The following is a 7,247-nucleotide window of genomic DNA, read 5'->3' on the forward strand; positions in this document are numbered from 1 at the left end:
GGGTCTGTTCAGGCTTTCTGTTTCTTCCTGGTTCAGTTGTGGTAGTTTATATGTCTCTAGGAATGCATCCATTTCTTCCAGATTGTCAAATTTGCTGGCGTAGAGTTGCTATAGTATGTTCTTATAATTGTCTGTATTTCTTTGGTGTTCGTTGTGATTTCTCCTCTTTCATTCATGATTTTATTTATTTGGGTCCTTTCTCTTTTCTTTTTGACAAGTCTGGCCAGGGGTTTATCAATCTTATTAATTCTTTCAAAGAACCAGCTCCTAGTTTCGTTGATTTGTTCTATTGTTTTTTGGTTTCTATTTCATTGATTTCTGCTCTGATCTTTATGATTTCTCTTCTCCTGCTGGGTTTAGGGTTTCTTTCTTGTTCTTTCTCCAGCTCCTTTAGGTGTAGGGTTAGGTTGTGTACCTGAGACCTTTCTTGTTTCTTGAGAAAGGCTTGTACCGCTATATATTTTCCTCTCAGGACTGCCTTTGTTGTGTCCCACAGATTTTGAACCATTGTGTTTCCATTATCATTTGTTTCCATGAATTTTTTCAATTCTTCTTTAATTTCCTGGTTGCCCCATTCATTCTTTAGAAGGATGCTGTTTAGTCTCCATGTATTTGGGTTCTTTCCAAATTTCCTCTTGTTATTGAGTTCTAGCTTCAGAGCATTGTGGTCTGAAAATATGCAGGGAATGATCCCAATCTTTTGATACTGGTTGAGACCTGATTTAGGATCTAGGATGTGATCTATTCTGGAGAATGTTCCATGTGCCCTAGAGAAGAATGTGTATTCTGTTGCTTTGGGATGAAATGTTCTGAATATATCTGTGATGTCCATCTGGTCCAGTGTGTCATTTAAGGCCTTTATTTCCTGTTGATCTTTTGCTTGGATGATCTGTCCATTTCAGTGAGGGGAGTGTTAAAGTCCCCTATGATTATTGTATTCTTGTCAATGTGTTTCTTTGATTTTGTTATTAACTGGTGTATATAGTTGGCTGCTCCCACATTAGGGGCATAGATATTTAAAATTGTTAGATCTTCTTGTTGGACAGTTCCTTTGAGTATGATATAGTGTCCTTCCTCATCTCTTATTATAGTCTTTGGCTTAAAATCTAATTGATCTGATATAAGGATTGCCACTCCTGCTTTCTTCTGATGTCCATTAGCATGGTAAATTCTTTTCCACCCCCTCACTTTAAATCTCGAGGTGTCTTCAGATTTAAAATGCGTTTCTTGTAGGCAACATATAGATGGGTTTTGTTTTTTTATCCATTCTGATACCCTGTGTCTTTTGATTGGGGCATTTAGCCCATTAACATTCAGGGTAACTATTGAGAGATATGAATTTAGTGCCATTGTATTGCCTGTAAGGTGACTGTTATTGTATACTGTCTCTGTTCCTTTCTGATCTACTACTTTTAGGGTCTCTCTTTGCTTAGAGGACCCCTTTCAATATTTCCTGTAGAGCTGGTTTGGTGTTTGCAAATTCTTTCAGTTTTTGTTTGTCCTTGAAGCTTTTAATCTCTCCTTCTATTTTCAATGATAGCCTAGCTGGATATAGTATTCTTGGCTGCATGTTTTTCTCATTGAGTGCTCTGAATATATCATGCCAGCTCTTTCTGGCCTGCCAGGTCTCTGTGGATAAGTCTGCTGCCAATCTAATATTTTTACCATTGTATGTTACAGACTTCTTTTCCCGGGCTGCTTTCAGGATCTTCTCTTTGTCACTAAGACTTGTAAATTTTACTATTAGGTGACCGGGTGTGGACCTATTCCTATTGATTTTGAGGGGGTTCTCTGAACCTCCTGGATTTTGATGCTTGTTCCCTTTGCCATATTGGGGAAATTCTCTCCAATAATTCTCTCCAACATACCTTCTGCTCCCCTCTCTGTTTCCTCTTCTTCTGGAATCCCAATTATTCTAATGTTGTTTCGTCTTATGGTGTCACTTATCTCTCGAATTCTCCCCTCGTGGTCCAGTAGCTGTTTGTCCCTCTTTTGCTCAGCTTCTTTATTGTCTGTCATTTGGTCTTCTATATCGCTAATTCTTTCTTCTGCCTCATTTATCCTAGCAGTGAGAGCCTCCATTTTTGATTGCACCTCATTAATAGCTTTTTTGATTTCAACTTGGTTAGATTTTAGTTCTTTTATTTCTCCAGAAAGGGCTTTTATGTCTCCCGAGAGGGTTTCTCTAATATCTTCCATGCCTTTTTCGTGCCCGGCTAGAACCTTGAGAATCGTCATTCTGAACTCTAGATCTGACATATTACCAATGTCTGTATTGATTAGGTCCCTAGCCTTTGGTACTGCCTCTTGTTCTTTTTTTTGTGGTGAATTTTTCCTCCTTGTCATTTTGTCCAGATAAGAGTATATGAAGGAGCAATTAAAATACTAGAAGGGTTGCAACAACCCCAGGAAAATATACTTTAACCAAATCAGAAGAGATCCCATATCATGAGGGGGGATAAAGGGGATAAAAAGAGGTTCAGAAAGAAAAAAAAAATGAAACAATTAAAAGAAGAAAATGAATAAAGAAAGTATATAAAAAGGAAAAATATATTAGATAAACTAGTTTAAAAACGTTAAAAAAGAAAAGGGTAAAAGTTTAAAAACTTTAGCAGAAGAAGAGAAAAAAATTGAAAAAGAAAAAAAAATTTACTGCAAGGCTAAAGAATCATGGGGAGAAAGCCATGAGCTCTGGCTTTGCTTTCTCCTCCTCTGGAATTCCGATGCTCTCCTTGGTATTGAAACTGCACTCCTTGGTAGGTGAACTTGGTCCTGGCTGTGTTTCTTGTTGCTCTTCTGGGGGAGGGGCCTGTTCTAGTGGTTCTCAAGTGTCTTTGGCCCAGGCGGAGTTGCACCGCCCTTACCTGGGGCTGGGCTAAGTAATCCGCTCAGGTTTGCTTTCGGGAGCTTTTGTTCCCTGAGCGCTTTCTGTAGAGTTCCGGAGGATGGGAATGAAGATGGCGGCCTCCCAGTCTCTGGCCCGGAGGAGCCGAGAGCCCAGGGCCCCACTCCTCACTGTGCCCTCAGAGAACAGCGCCCAATGACTCCCGCCACCCTGGCCTCCGGCCGCGCTCTGAGCTGACCGAGCCTGCGACCAGTTCAAGGTAACCCCGAGTTTAGAGCTCACTCCTCAGCTCCATCTCTGTAGCCGGCTTCCCCGTTCTTATACTTATAAGCTCTGCGATACTCAGACACCCCCGATCCTTCTGTGACCCTGCGGGACCTGAGGCCACGCTGACCCCGTGCGGGCTTCACCCCGGTTAAGCTTCTGGAGCATTGTCCTTCAGTGGAACAGACTTTTAAAAGTCCTGATTTTGTGCTCCGTTGCTCTGCTGCTCGCCGGGAGCCGGCCCCTCCCCCCGCGGTCTATCTTCCTGTCGCTTTGGATTCACTTCTCCGCCAGTCCTACCTTTCAGAAAGTGGTTGATTTTCTGTTTCTAGAGTTGCTGTTCTTCTTCTCTTCGATCTCCCATTGGATTTGTAGGTGTTTGCAATCTTTAGATAAGCTATCTAGCTGATCTCCTGCTACCTGAAGTAGTCTCAGCCTGCTACTTCTCCGCCATCTTGACTCCTCCTCAGCTATCAAAAGATTTTTAAGAAAACATTATAGACAATTTCACTCCTACAAATTTTTAAAAGCTTAGATGAAATAGTAAATTTTCTTGAAATACACAAACTAGCAAATTTTCTAAGTAGATAACATGAGTAGCCCTATATTATTTAAGAAATTGAATCTGTAGTTAAAATGCTTCCTACAAAGAAATCTGGCCTGGTTCACATCAGGTGGGGTTTTCCACCAAACATTTAAGGAAGAAAATACCAACTCTGCATAGACTTTTTTTGAAATTTTAAGAAGAAACACATTCTAATGTTGACCATAACTCTATGTGGGGAAGATTACACTAATAACCAAAATCAGATGAAGACAATACAAGAAAAGCAAACAACAGGTTAATATCCCTCATGAACACGGATGCAAAGATTCTTAACAAAACTTTAGCCATCTGAATATATTATAAAGGGAAATACATCATTACCAAACTGGTTTTATGTCAGGAATGTGAGGCTGGTTTAACATTAGAATATCAATTGACAAAATTTGCTATATTATAACCTAAAAAAGAGAAAAATGTGATCATCTCAACAGATGCAGAAAAAACATTTGACAAAATTCAATATCCATTCATGATTAAAAAAAAAAAAAAACCTCTCATCAAAACTAGGAAGAGAAGTGAACTCCCTCAGTCTAATAAAAGGCATAGAAAAAAACCCTACAGCTAACACCATACTTAGTGTGAAAGACTTCTCCCCTAAGATCAGGAACAAGGCAAGGATGTCTATTCTCATCTCATCACATTTTCTGGAGGGTCTGAGTGTCACCAGGTCAGTGAGGAAAAAGAAAGAAGAAAAAAAAATAGAAAAAAATAAAGGAAAGAAAGGAAGAAAGGAAGGAAGAAAGGCAAGGGAGGAAAAAAAAGGCATCCAGATTGAAAAGGAAGGAATAAAACTATGCACAGATAATGTGAGTCTCTATGTGGAAGTCCTAGAGGGTTTTAGCTTTTTTTTTTTTTTAAACAAAAAAGCTCCTAGGATTAATAAGTGAATTTAGCAATGTCAATATAGAAAAATTAATTGTATTTCTGTGTACTAGAGATGACCACTAAGAAATATAAATTTAAAAGATCCACTTACAATGACATCATAAATGCAAAATATTAACAAAATATGTCTCAATATTTGTATTCTGAAACTATAAAACTTTAATGAAAGTATCAAAGATGAACTAAATAAATAGAGAGTTATACCTATAAATCTATAAATTTAAAGCAATCCCATTAAAACAGCAGCAGGCCACTTTGTAGAAATTAGAAAGCTGACTCTAAAATCTATATGGCAAAGTAAACGAAATGTAATAGCCAAAATAATTTTAAGAAGGACAAAAGGACACCTACTCCCTCATTTCAACACTTACTGTACAGCTACAATAATTAAAACAGTGTACCAGTGATGAGAGGTAAGATACAGAGGTAAATGGAACAGAAGAGAGAAGGCAGAGCTAGATTCAAGCATATATGTTCAATTGATTTTAAATGAAAGTCCCAGTGTATTTACTAGATCAAAGACCTATTCTTCTCAGCAAATATTGATAGAATGTTTGAATATCCACATGCAAAAAAAACAAAAAAATCAAATAGCAACCAAAAAATTCTCTCAAACAATTTCAACCTGTACTTTGTATCATATACAGAAACAAGTCCGAAAGGCTTATAAGCCTAAATATAGAATGTGAAACTGTAAAACATAACAAAGAAAACATAAAAGAGAATTTTTAAGAAGATTTTATTTATTTATTTTTAGAGAAAGAGAGAGAGAGAGGGCAGGGGGAAGGGCAGAGGGAGAGAAACTCAAACAGACTCCCCACTAAACATGGAGTCCAATGTGCGGTTTGATCTAATGACCCTGAGATCATGACCTGAGCCAAAATCAAGAGTTCAGCACTCACCTGACTGAGCCACCCAAGAGCCACAAAAGAAAATATTTTTTACTTCTGGTTAGGCAAAAATTTATTAGATAGGACACAAAAGCACAAACAATAAATTTTTAAAAAGTTGAATTTAATTAAAATTTAAAACTTAAGCTCTTTGAATGTTAATAAAATAATAAGTCATAAACTGGAAGAAAATGTCTCAAGTGTGGGGAAAGAAAGTCTGATAAAAGAAGTTTACCTAGAATATGTAAAGAATTCTCAAAACTCAATAAGAAAAAGACAACCCATTAAAAAGCAGTGACTTGCACAGATGCGTCATCAAATGAGACATTTGAAATGATAAATAAGCACATGAAAAGAGGCTTGACATTATTAACCATCAGGGAAATGCAATGAGAAACATGATGGGATATCACCGAACACCTATTAGAATGACCAGAATTAAAAACAAAAACAACTCCACAACACATCATATCAAGTGTGAGGATAGGAAGTCACATTCTTTCATCCACTGCTACTAGGAATGAAAAATGGTACAATCACTTCAGAAAATAATAGTTTTTTTGTAAGGTTAAACATGAACTTACACTATGGCCCAAGAATCTACTCCAAACTACTCAGGAGACATAAAAACATATGTTCCCACAAACACCTGTACATGGGTGTTTATAGCATGTTTATTTCCAAGTGTAAAAAACCATAAACTTCCTAACGTCCATCAACTGACGAATGGATAAAGAAATCATATAAACATACAATGAAATACTATACAGCAATAAAAATAAGTGAACTACTGATGCATGTAACTAACGCCAAGGATTCATTTCAAAATTATTGTGCTTAATGAAAGAAGCCAAACACAAATGGGTATATTTCTGATCATTTCATTTATATAACACTTTGGAAAGGGCAAAACTATAGAGACCAAAGTCTGATCAGTGGCTTAAGGATCACATGGAACTTCTGGGGTTGATGAACAAATTTCTATATTGCTTGTGGTGGTGATTATATGACTAATTTTCAAAACTCCTAGGAATGTACCACTTTAAAAAAAGGGTAAACCTTATGTAAATTATACTCATTGAGAGACATTTCTCCATGGAGTTCTTGCATGTCTTATGAGGAGACAACGATTGTCCTTTTATCTGGCCTATTTTTTCAGGAATGTTTGCATAGTGAATAGCCTTGGTAGACACAGATAGTGTCACTCTCTAGAGTAAAATGCAGGCGTGCTTACTGTCCAGTATAATAAAGTTAATGTCTTCCTCTGGAACAAAAGGCAAACTTACTGCTGAGTAGGTTCGGGTTCCTCTTCTGCCATGCAACACACTGTATGAGCTGTTCCCTCTGGCCCACGTCATGTCATCATATGGGAACTGGGGCTCAGGAACTGGTCCAAAAGTTCTGGTACTCTGTTTACCTCTTCTTGTAGAATAGCACCCATGAAACAGTGCTGGGGTGACTTGTTAGTTTGTAAGTAGAATAAAATATTTGACCCTCCACAGTTTGGACACTTTTAGCAAGCATGACCAAATGTATGTTCAACCAGGCAATAAATTGTTCTCTGCTATGTTGCCTGTTAATGAGAAGGAGCTGGGAAGGCATCGCAGGGCAAGTACTAGGAAGCAGATTTCAAAACAGCTGCATGGACTGGGCCTTATATGATGCAACTCCGCTCTGGTGAGGGGACTTCTTTGCCCATCTGGTGGTTGGATTCAAGTTCACTCTATCGTAAAGACTAATACTTAGATGTCTCCTG

The sequence above is a fragment of the Lutra lutra genome, chromosome 1 (assembly GCF_902655055.1).
Source record: "Lutra lutra chromosome 1, mLutLut1.2, whole genome shotgun sequence".
Classification (NCBI taxonomy): Eukaryota; Metazoa; Chordata; class Mammalia; order Carnivora; family Mustelidae; genus Lutra; species Lutra lutra.